Source organism: Sander lucioperca, chromosome 24 (assembly GCF_008315115.2).
Source record: "Sander lucioperca isolate FBNREF2018 chromosome 24, SLUC_FBN_1.2, whole genome shotgun sequence".
Classification (NCBI taxonomy): Eukaryota; Metazoa; Chordata; class Actinopteri; order Perciformes; family Percidae; genus Sander; species Sander lucioperca.
The window spans coordinates 2,041,027-2,052,042 of record NC_050196.1 but is presented as its reverse complement, the minus strand read 5'-3'; the positions used below and the strand labels follow the sequence as shown (position 1 = coordinate 2,052,042).

The following is an 11,016-nucleotide window of genomic DNA, read 5'->3' as shown; positions in this document are numbered from 1 at the left end:
TGAGATGTGCTACCTTTTCTTCACTGTTTGGAACACGCCTGTTGGATTTTAGGGTTTAGCACTCCATCGAGAATCTCCATCGTCGAAGAGCAACCCTCCTTTTTTTTCCAACTGGGTATTCATCTGACTCCATGCATGTTTTAACTTCTGTCTAACAGGCTAACAGAGTCCCTTCGTTTAGATACATCAGGCTTAAGAACTCTTTTATACATCAGTCTATCCTGTTGCTAAACCCAAATTAGTTCGCTGACGATTAAGATCGGGATCCGAGGATGTCACTAAATATGTTTCGTTGGACATGGCTGTTGATATGTCTTCGTCTTTGGACTGTATATGTGTCATTGCTGTCTAGTTATGTGTGTATTTTTCTTTATTTCTTCTTTTGTGCGGCGATGCTCGGGAACGCCAAATACATTTCGGTTTGAACTGACAATAAAGTGCTATCGTATGGATCATTTGTGCTCAGACGACTTTTGAATTCAAGACTTTATTTTTTTGATTTATGATTTACTATTTGAATCATATATATATATAAACTAAGATTTTGGTAAACTCATTTCAAGCACCGAAACAATTCGTACAACACACCGTAAGGTGTTAGGGTTTGTTTTCAAAAGAGATTTGAGGAATTTCAAAAAGTAGACATCAACGTTTCAGCTTTAGAACCAAATTATCTCTTTACACATCGCTCATTGATCTTGGAATGTAACTAAGTACATGTACTCCAGTATTGAGTCCAAATGTTGAGGTACTTGTACTTTACTTGGGTCTTTTCTTTTCATGCCACTTTCTACTTCTACTCTGCTACATTTCAGAGAGAAATATTGTACTTTTTACTCCACTACATTCATCTGTTACAGCTTTAGTTACTAGTTACTTTACACATTAAGATTTCTGCACATAAAACACATGTAGTTTATAAAATCTGATGTTTTATTCTAAAGTAAACTAGCCAACAATATAACAGCCTACAAGTCCAGCTGAGATGATGAGACCATTAAACACACAACTGGTTGGATCTTTTACACTTTCTACAATGGGAGGAGAGTTTGGCCCTATACAATAAAAGTTGATTATACTAATGCTAAAAGACAACATAAAAAAACACTTACATACTTTTATTTAAGTCACATTTTCAATGCAGCACTTTCACTTTAACTTATTTACAGTGTAGTATCAGTACTTTTACTTAAGCAAATGATCTGAATACTTCTTCCACCGCTGAGACAGAAGGGTCATGAATTTGAAAAAAAGGAGAAATTCAGATGTTTATATGCAGCCAAAATAAGATAAGATAAAAACGTTATTGTCTGTTCACATAGAACATGTTCTTGCATCGTCTGCTCAAACAATCAACAGATAACATTAAAAACACACACACACACACACACACCCACACACACACACAAAATCACACACACACACACACACACACACACACACACACACACACACACACACACACACACTCACACCCACACACAAAATCCTAACATGTAATATTTATGTATCTGAACTGTAACTAGAGATTAGGTTTAAGCTCCTGTCCCACATTACGCACAACAAAACCAAGGAGGTCAAAGGTCAAAGCAACACCAAACTGATGTGGCGACAAGTGAAACATATGACACTAACACTGGATGTCTTTGGCCCGGAGGTGCCAAAAGCTGATCATTTGTGCCAACACTTTTAATTTAATTTAATGGATTAGGGTGGCACCAAAATCATGGTTGCAGCTGTCCCTGCTACACCCCGCTACGCTCTGCAGTGCCCTGCTACGCCATGAACTACTATGACTACTATTTCTAGTCACTGTTCCATTATCTTTATTATGACTATTATTGCCACTATTCATCACACCCCCAACCGGCACCGTCAGACACCGCCTACCAAGAGCCTGGGTCTGTCCCAGGTTTCTTCCTAAAGGGAGTTTTTCCTCACCACTGTCACACTAAATGCTTGCTCTTGGGGGAATTACTGGAATTGTTGGGTCTCTGTTAGTGCTGTCAGTTAAACGCGTTATTAACGGCGTCAACGTAAACGCATTTTAATGGCATACATTTTTTTTATCGCGAGATTAACGTTCTTTTCTCTCGTTTGTTTCACATGCTGTTGCAACAATTAGTAACGTTAGAAAAACTACAACGCCACACCGGATCTAGCTAGACCAGAAACAAAACAACAGGCACGCAAACCATGCGCACACACTTGTTTGGGCTTGCAAGCCGGCCAAAGAGTAGTAGGCTAACGTTACGTTTTGAGTGGATGGCGAGCGCGAGACGCCGAAATGGATGCCAATAAGATTCTGAATGGAAAGTTTACTTTTAAAAAGTTGCCAAATGGTTCCATTGACAAGACCAAAGTGATCTGTGTGTTTTGTCGTCCACTTGATGGCCAAGCACACAGCTGATGGCCAAGCACACAGCTGATGGCCAAGCACACAGCTGATGGCCAAGCACACAGCTGATGGCCAAGCACACAGCTGATGGCCAAGCACACGGCTGATGGCCAAGCACACGGCTGATGGTCAAGCACACGGCTGATGGCCAAGCACACGGCTGATGGCCAAGCACACGGCTGATGGCCAAGCACACGGCTGATGGCCAAGCACACGGCTGATGGTCAAGCACACGGCTGATGGCCAAGCACACGGCTGATGGCCAAGCACACGGCTGATGGCCAAGCACACGGCTGATGGCCAAGCACACGGCTGATGGCCAAGCACACGGCTGATGGCCAAGCACAATGATTCAGCTTCACCCTCTAGAGTGGATATCTTTACAGGATCATAAAATCAACTTCAAAACAATAGTTCCATCCAGCATGGGAAATCCTAAACTCCCCCAGTGAAAAACTGAGAATAAAATCCATAATCATTTAAAGTGTGGGTTAGCCCCAGAAAATCTTAGCAACACCTCATCCTCATGTGTTGGGCGGCGATGCTTTTCTCAGCGGTTGCATCATGCATGCATCTGACATAATGACATCTCTCAGACATGAAGTAAGAGGGGAGTTTTTATATTTATTAGGGGTAAAACGCCTCATCATGATGACTCAGACTTGCCCGCAGCACAAATAATCTGTGACGTAAAATAATGTATTTTCTATTTGATGTTTTCCAGTAGGTAGGGTTGGGCATCGTTTGAATTTTAGTAGATGTAGTAGCTCCTTCATACGATTATGTTTTTTTGACTTATTAGTAGAGAGAAAAACAAGACGCTGAGTGCAAGTTCACCGGCGGTCGGCGCTCAGCTGTAGGAGTCGGTAGGATTGGGCAGCGAGAACCGGTTCAGGCTTGGAATTGTTTAAAAAAATGACGATTCCGATTGAATCCAGCGCTCTAAAGCGTGGCTTTAGTTCATGTTGAAAAAGCCCGGTCAAACATGATTTATAAAATCATGCCCACAATTATTATTTTAATATTATTAATAGTAGTAGTAATAGCTTAGTATTCTATGCACTAAAAAGGTAAGTATAAAGGCTTTAGGCTGCCCTACACGTTATTGTATTGTAAGTTCAATATGCAACTTCATTTTACACTAGTCTCTTTCTCAGGGGTCCTTGCCTTAAAAAACCTTGAAGACCCCTGATGTAGAGAATCAAATAAAGCTGGACCGACCAGAAAGTGGGTCTCCGGGGGGAAAAATTGCCTTCCACAATTCCAAACAGCTGTCAAGTGGCTGCGGCTCGCCCTCTCGAGTGTTAAACCCTCAGCATACTGTTTGTGCTTCAGCCCTGAAAATAAAGCAACGTTTGCCTCTTTAATTAAAATAACGCATGCTGCTGTTGTTGGCATTTTCAGAGGGGTTTTTCGAATGCACGACAGTGAAAGCCAGAGTATCTGAGAAAACGCGTCTCGTCTCGACGCTTTGTTTGTGGCTCTCCCAGCTCTGTGACATCAAAAACTCGATATCTCTCGGCGGGGTTTTGGCTCTGTGATAGCCACCACAAGAGAGCCTCTACGACGCAGCGGCTCCGGAGATTGACGGACAATTAAAGACTGAGAGAGGCGAAGGCTCAAAACTCCTCAAACATGCAAAATGAATTAGGTTTACATTTGCCGAGAGCAAGAGAGAGAGAGAGAGAGAGAGAGAGAGAGAGAGAGAACAACTCTCTTTTCTGAGCGTTTCTGATCTATCTCTGTTGAATAAGGAAGCGACGGAGAACAAGATTGCTGCATAGCAGATTGCTGCAGACAGAAACAAATGCTTACACCCAAAAAAAAAAGTATTGATTTTTTGATGTTGTTCTTGTTAGCCGCAAACTGTGTAGAGGCTTCTACAAATGACCACTTATTCAACGGAGACTCTTACAAGAAAGAGACAAACATAACATGTGTTAGGCATCGGTTTTTTCTTCTTCCTTCTTTTCCTGCAGAGAGGGGTCAGATGCTGCCTGGCTTCCAAAGGAACACGTTGGGAGAGACCACTGAATACAAACTCTTCTCTTTTTTTTTAGTACCATCAGACACATGAGTAGTAGCTTTCATTCTACCTCATACCTTATATGTCTTATTGTGCTTTTGATTTCTGCCCTCTCGCAATGTGCATATATAGATTTTTTAATTTTGAACCAACAATGTTTATATTTGTCTCTTTTATTCTCTCACTTTTAGGTGCATAACATCAATGTTTCCCAGTGGCATGCAGTGTTATCGCATCAATATTTATAATGTATGGATTAAATCAAAGTTACCAATTAATACTATATGCATATATACACACACACACACACACACACACACACACACATATATATATATATACACATATATACATATAGGCTGTGGAGCGGAGTTCGCTTCCCAGGGGAAATCTAAAGACTTGGGTGTTCCTTGGGAGTGTTTTAATCCAAACCACAATCTTTTCCTAAACTTAACTAGTCGTTTTGGTGCCTACTCTTAACTTTCGTCGCATCACAACGCTCAAATGTTGTCGCCTAAAGTTAACGGTATGGTCCGCTGAAACGACCGGTAGCTCACGTTGCTCTGTACCCGGCTCAAAGTCACCTATTCTCGGGTAACTGAACGCTCAACTACCGCTGACCTGACGGAGCACCATGCGGAGCACTGTAGCTGGCGTCCCAGAGCTCTGTAGCAGCCTGAACACATCTACTAACTGCTGCTGATACGACCGAGCTGTGGCGGAGCTCTGTAGCGGCTTAAACAACCATATTTGTTGTCCATATTTAATGCTGACCTCTAGACTTTATCCTTGCACTATTGGACTTATTTGCACTACCACCATGACACACCCTCTCATACTGAATCACAGGGTCAGTCCCGGCCCTGTCACTGCAAGCCTCTCATGCTTATACATCCCTTAGTACATTCATGTGGATTTTTTTAATTTAGTATCTTTTCTTTTATTGTCCATATTATTCATGTGGATTTGTTATTTTATCATCCTGTTTATGATCTGTATGTTGTGTGTGATGTCTTTAAGCTACTGGGACCTTGACTTTCCCCTTGGGGATCAATAAAGTATCTATCTATCTATCTATCTAACAACTAGCAACCTCCGCTTAGCGTCATGGAGCTCATAGCCAGCGGCGTCACGTGACCAGCTGGCGGTCTCCTAGTTTCGTAAGATATCATACGTTTGGGTGTGCATACATTTTCGTACGATATCACACGGACCCATTCATGAGAATGCGTTGACCCCTTTGATACAAATGCAGACAGACTTAATTGTACAATTATTTTTACAAGATGCCTTTTTACCTTTTAATAATTTGCTGTTTGGTTTCTTTTTTTTTTTTTTTAAACTTGTTTACCTTCATTATTTCAGTAAACAGTAAAGAGAGATTATGTGGTACATGGTATGCATTTTAAACCACTCGGCGATGACTTGCTGAGATTCTTTATCGGCTGATTAATGACAGTAAGGGAAGCCTTGTAAATGGTCAGTAGTTCTACTAATCGCTATGGAAACGCTCCCAGCACCGAGGGAGCGTCCTAACTGTCTCATGCCTGATCCAGTTGTGGTCTCTGTACCGGCGTCACCAAAAACAAGTCCCGCACATTTACTGTACTTGACAAATGAAAATGCTTTTTTGATGGGGACTCTCCATAGAACCCACAAGAAAAACTTTTCCCTCTGACAAGAAGGAAGAAGAGAAGAAAAAAAAAAGACGACTTATCGCTCGCTGAAATTAATAATTGACGGCGTTCTCCGATGAATAATGAATCAAACATTTGAATAATTGTTGTAGCTCTAATCTCGACAGACATTTGCATATCGGCGCCCTCTTAATATCTGCCTCTGTATATGAGTTTACACCCTCTCAGGACACAGAGATAGAATTAAAAAAGATCTGACTTACATTGGCAGAAACCTTGTCCGGCTCGCCGAGATTTTCCACTCAGTCAGATCTCTCGACACGAACCGCGCATCAGCTGGTAGGATGCAGTGCCCGGAGACTGTGTTTGGGTAGAAAAACAAGATCTGCAATCACATGTAATAGTGCAACATATGCACATGGACAAACAGTAAGAGATGTTACGGTGATTCTATTTAGAGGAACATTATCACAATTTCAGATAGGGACCCTGGCCCATTATCGGCCCTGGCTGATTATCGGGCCGTTTTTCTTGGTCGTTTGCTGATTATCTGTATCTGCGTTTTGTTTGCTTGATAACCGATGAAGTTATACATTAAAAAGTGTTCTACTTTGGCCCCGGCTAGAGCTCTGTGTCTGTCCCTCTGCTTCGGTTTCACTCACCACTGAGTCTGACTTAATGCGCCCTCCCCTGCACCCCCAACAACACTATGTGACTCTCTGTTACTGGGTGTTATGTTGGAAGTTTCTCAGTTATCAAATAATTGCTTAAAGCATTTAAACAAAGTTTTGTGTTGGGAGTTTGTAAGATTCCAAAATCTTAATTTAGATTTTCATTTTCACTGTAAATGCATATCGGTTCCAAATATTGGTTTCATTCACTACTAATAAATGGCAGCAAAAGGCCTTTGTTACCCAGAAGTCATGTAATTGGACATGCGACTCCCAAGAGATGCCTTTCCATTTTACAAGAAAAACAAAAGCAAGAATGACAAAAGTCATACCCATCTTACAAGCACAATTTATTTATTATGTTTTCATTTGTTGGCGTTTTATTAAAAAACAACAACTTAGTAGACATAATTCTAGGCCCAAAGATCAGTTTATAAAATGTTGGTGATCCTTCTTATATATAGTATATCAAATAGTATATATCAGTGACAAAAACATAAAAAAAGAGCGGAAAGAACGTCAACAACGTTGAAAAATCTGGAGTACAAAAACGTCGAAAAAATCATGAAGCTGGAAAAAAAGGTACCGTTGGGTACCGCTACCGAATTCCATGTAACGGTAACCATATCGGTATTTTTTTTATTGCCAATCGTTCCGGACCTAAGACCTGGATTAAAAATTCAGATGCAGACCTTTGAGTGATACGTTTGAGAAGCCCTGGTGTATATTAAATATATAGTTCTGAACCAAGACTCATGTAAGATGAAAATATCAGCGATAGGAATGATTCTTTCTACAAAACAAGTTTCTTCGCTACCAATTCACTGTGCCAAATACATTTTAAAAGTGAATGTGATTGCTTCTTTATTTCAGATCGACAAAGGTCAGTTTAAAAGATTTTCGTCAGCTTTTGAGAGGCAGTGGGCTGAGCCGGCCGCTCCTCGTTTGCATAAAGTTGGCTGGATTCAACTTTATGCAAATGAGGAGCGGCGACTGGACGCCCCGCTTCTCCAAAGTCCCCGCGACGCTCTCAGAATGCATTGCACGGCTCCTCCCATAGAAATGAACCAACCTGATCTCACAGAATTCCGTGAAATGAACACGGCCCCTTAACTCAAAATCTGTGGCAGTTTCACGGAATCGCCGAAAATTCCGTGATGGGCCCACGGAAGAATTCCATGAAATTAACACGGACCCTTAAAAGTCTGTGATGGGCCCACGGAATAATTCCGTGAAATTAACACTGTCCCTTAAGTTAAGGAAAAGGTTGCTGGTGGGCGGGACAACAACGACTTACGTTTAGGAAAAGAACAGGATGGCCGTATACAGGGGACGGTTTGGATTTAGGAAAAGAAGAATGGGACAGTTAGGGTTAGGAATCGTGACACGCGGGACACGATCCCTGGTCTCCTGGGTGAAAGTCCTGTGTTGTTTGACCCATCCACCCCCCCAACCAACCTCCCTATGCGGATTTTCGGGCTTTCATACTACTCATACTACTACCGTAGTCGCTCTTAATGCTACGTCATCTTCTCATTTACTTTACATTGGCATTGTTTTCTGTGGTGGCCACACGGAATTTTCACACATTCCGTGCCACCACCAAGTAATGCGCTGTTAACAGTTTGTGATCATTTCGCGGAATTCTGTGAGACCTGGCTGAAATGAACGGGAAGCGTTGAAATGACTGTTAGATCAATGAAACACTTGGTTACGTTAAGGGAAAGATTGTGGTGGGTTTGGCTAAATACTGAAAAAGAAAAGCACAGACAAGATGCATTGACTTTTAATCTTTCCTTAAATTTAACAAAGTGCCTTGAGTTACCTTAGCAAACCCATCAAAAAAAACATCATCATGCTTTACCAGGGGAAGATGATTGCTCATACGGCATATTAAAAGTGTTACATTATAAATGCGTCCTTTGATAAAAACAAACAAAATGGGCAGTATTACATTTCTTTCAAAAAATATTTGCTAATAAAAGAAAATGTAAAAAGTTGTATATAACAAAACAAAAAAATGGAAAAGCTGGTGCCTATGCACTCTGTAACGATCCAGCTTCACATTCAGTCAGTGAGCTTTGCAACATCTCTTAACAATGGGAGAGAAAGCACAGCGCACCATACAAATAATCAGCACAAAGACAACAAACTGACTTCCAAGACTCGATGTAACTGCCTCCAAACTTGGCTACAAGAAGAGTGTTTGTGTGTCTGTCCAGAAAACATCCCTAACTACAAACTAAATGGCAGCAAACTGTTTTTTTTTCACCTACTGTTGCAGAAGTTTAGCAGAGAGGTCAGCTTTGAACTCTTCGCCTCTTTGATAAGACTCCAGAGTTGTTTTTGTTTTTTTTTGCAGTTTGCGGTTTCAAATGTTTGCATTATTTTTCAGCGCCGCCTCAGACAAACATATCCGTTTCATCCGCCGCCAAAGTTTATGGCCCTGTAGGACTCGGAGAAAGTCAGTTAACGGTCCGCTGCGTGCACTGTATACCCCCACTGCTCATTTTTAGACATACCATCCTTTCCTGCATTGTCATCCGTGGCGTTTGTTATCTTGACACTGAAAAGGATTTGGGGGGAATGTTGATATAGGCCGGCGCAGGAAGCAAATTGCTGTTGTGTTTACCACTTCCTGCCATCTTTCTTTCCTTACCGAGTAAAGCTATCACTCTCACCCCTCACTCTTGACGCATTTTTTTCTTGCAGCCGCCTAAAAACAGAGTGTGTGTGTGTGTGTGTGTGTGTGTGTTGAGAGGGGTGTGGATGATTCGTCTTTTGAACCCGGCGTGCTTGTTGTCAAAAGCTGCCCGGATTGAAGAGACTGTTGGCCACAATTGACTGCGACAATTAGGGCACGATCACGGTCCCCGAGTGGAGCACTTAAAGGCTAATTTACATGTCACTTTGCCGAATTAAAAAAAAAATAGCGAGAGAAAAGATATTCCGCTTTTGCTCACCATGCCTCCCACCTTCTCTTTTTCTGTCTGTCTATCTGCTCGCTCTCTGTCTGTATTTTTTTTTTTTTTTATTCCTCCATGCCTTGTAAACTGTAATTTGTACACTGCTTAGGGGAACCTGGCAGAAGAGAGGCGACTGGCATTTCCATTTGAAAAGAGGCAATCACCAGGCCACTGCTGAGCCTATTGTCCGGTGGTGGCGGTGGTGATGGGCAATTTACAGGCAAAGGAGTTAACCTTCTGGCAAGGTATATTACAAGCAAGGTTTACACCTGTGTAGGTGAACGTCTTGTGTTCGCTGTTACGCTAGCCCGATATCAAAAGTGTCTTTAACTAGGGGAGACCCCGAATAGTCAAATATTCGATTCTTCGATTAAAGGAGCCTGATAGAACTGCCAGTTTCACCGTTGAATCTTCGCAGCGCAATATAAAGCCCAGTTCGGACCACTGACTCGCGACGAGGTGAGTGCAAACTAGCAGCTACACGATCTGCAGCGTTCTGAAAGCTGCCAGTTCACACCGAGACGAGACGAGACGCTGGATCATCTCCATAGCAACGACTCTTTGTATTTCTGTCCTAACTTCCGACTTTCAGGCTTTTTTTTGTAGCTGGATATATCATTTGTTGCGTCTAAATACGATTGTGGATAACGTTATAGTGAAATGCGACTTTAAAGGGAATACTGCGTTCACAAGATTTGGTCAGTGTTTTTAAATGCAACTCGATAATTTAGTGACGTCACGTTGGGAGGATTTATGGGTACTGAAGTCCTCAAAATTCAGTGTTTAAACCTGGCAACTGCAGCTTTTTTTTTTTTTTCTTTTTTTTTTTTTTAGAAACAACACATGGTCTACGTTTAATCAGTTCAGTTCAATCAGTTATGGCCTCACTCATCTCAAACACACAGCCCTTCCCTCAGCTCTTCCTCATGGCTCAAGTTTTCTTTTCTCCTGCTCCGACAGGCTGTCTGTGACAGGTGCAGAGTGTGTGTTTGTGCATGAAAGTGTGTGTGGTTGGGTGTGTGTGAAAGGATCCCCCCCTCCCCCCCAACACACACACACACACACACACACACACACACACACACACACACACACTCCTGCTGTCCTTTCAAAGAGAACATAGAGGGGACAGAGTGTGTAGAGAAACAGCAGGTTGATGGGATAATGCCCATCATCTGTTGCACTGTGTCATTTCTGTGCTGCCATAACCTGCTTTTGTAACGGCCCTGTACACAACACACACATGCATGTAAACACACACACACACACACACACACACACACACACACACACACACACACACACACACACAGTATGC

At 42.0% G+C, this 11,016-nt stretch overlaps 1 protein-coding gene across 1 annotated transcript in view; it reads right to left on the bottom strand.

The window, feature by feature from the left end:
* Positions 1 to 6,391, bottom strand: part of zeb2b (zinc finger E-box binding homeobox 2b) — a 107,985-nt gene extending 101,594 nt beyond the window's left edge. The window contains exon 1 of the mRNA XM_031297790.2: positions 6,325 to 6,391. The gene's annotated coding sequence lies outside the window, so the exon portion shown is untranslated. The remainder of the gene's footprint in view (positions 1 to 6,324) is intronic.
* Between the last annotated feature and the right edge of the window lie 4,625 nt (positions 6,392 to 11,016).